Source organism: Nematolebias whitei, chromosome 23, assembly GCF_014905685.2.
Source record: "Nematolebias whitei isolate Nwh7 chromosome 23, NemWhi1, whole genome shotgun sequence".
In the NCBI taxonomy this organism is placed as follows: domain Eukaryota; kingdom Metazoa; phylum Chordata; class Actinopteri; order Cyprinodontiformes; family Rivulidae; genus Nematolebias; species Nematolebias whitei.
The window spans coordinates 21,999,022-22,000,393 of NC_056520.1; the positions used below are offsets into that span (position 1 = coordinate 21,999,022).

The 1,372-nt window shown below is 41.4% G+C and overlaps 1 protein-coding gene across 1 annotated transcript in view; it reads right to left on the bottom strand.

Moving 5' to 3' along the window:
- The window catches only part of LOC119429098 (nck-associated protein 5), a 90,036-nt gene that overhangs the window by 50,491 nt on the left and 38,173 nt on the right, over positions 1–1,372 (bottom strand). The window lies entirely within an intron of this gene.

The following is a 1,372-nucleotide window of genomic DNA, read 5'->3' on the forward strand; positions in this document are numbered from 1 at the left end:
CACTCATGCAATATTCTAAACAATGTTTCTAAACTCTAAATGCTCTAAAAGAGCACAGAATGTCATGATTTCAGCTCCGGCTGCACTCTCGGCCACGCCCACGTCTTCACGCTCTGATCTCTGTGCAGAACGGATATCAGCTGATCAGCTGCAGGAGGAAGCTCCTCCCACAACTGTGGCAACGGTGCTAAATCATTTCAAATAATTTATGTTAAATAAGAAATCCATGCTGATCGTGCAGCTCATCCATCAATCAGCCATTGTATGTCATGTCCAATGTTACTTCGAAAAACCGTGATAGAACGAGTCTGCGAAAAACGAACCATGAAGTAGCGAGGGATATATATATATATATAAATGTATAATTTTTAGCTTCCAGTCACTACCGGTAATTTGCAAATTCTATCTTTTATTTACCATTCTCTTTAGCTTTGTGTTAGCCTTTTGCAACATTTAGCTTTTAGCTAGCCTTTGATTACTTTTAGCCTTCAGCTTGTTCTCGCTCCTTTTACATTTTAAGTAATGTTCTGCTTCTTTGAGCTTGAACAACTCAGTTCCACCTTCAGCAACATCATTCTCACTCACTTGCTTTTCCTTCATTTTGGACCGTCTGCCTTATCAAACTATGACGAAGCAACTTGGAACCACTGAGGAATGAATCTGGAGGTCTAATTTGATTAATTCTGAGACCTTTAATTGCGGAGGAGACGTTGAGGATGTGTCCAGTGGCTTTTGTCAGTACAGTCAGCTTGGATCACTTCAGCGGCTATAGGCGCTCAAATCCCAGAGCAGAGATAAACAAACTGAAGGCAGAGTGCCGCCCGCGGCCCCAGCGGCGACTCTCACAGGATGACTTTGCTTTCCAAACACAAAGGGCTGCAAGCTTTGATGAGCTGTCATGCTTTCAGACACAACAAGGAGCCTGACATTTTGCAGGCTACAAGTAGAGAGGAACAAAAAGGAAGGGGAAAAGGTGCAAGCTGAGGAGATAACTACCGTATTGCCCGGCGTATAAGTCGCACCGGAGTTTAAGTCGCATCAGTCAAAAAAAGCATCACGAAGAAGGAAAAAAACATATATAAGTTGCATTTATTATGTGTTTATTTAATGGTCAAATTATTAATTTCATTTAATTTCGCCTGGGCCATACAGCCATACATCCATTCATCATACATCCATACATCCATACAGCCATACATTCATACAGTCATACATCCATACATTCATACAGTCATACATCCATGCATCATACATCCATACATCCATACAGCCATACATCCATACATCCATACCCCCATACAGCCATACATTCATACATCCATGCATCATACATCAATACATCCATACATCCATACAGCCATACAGCCATACA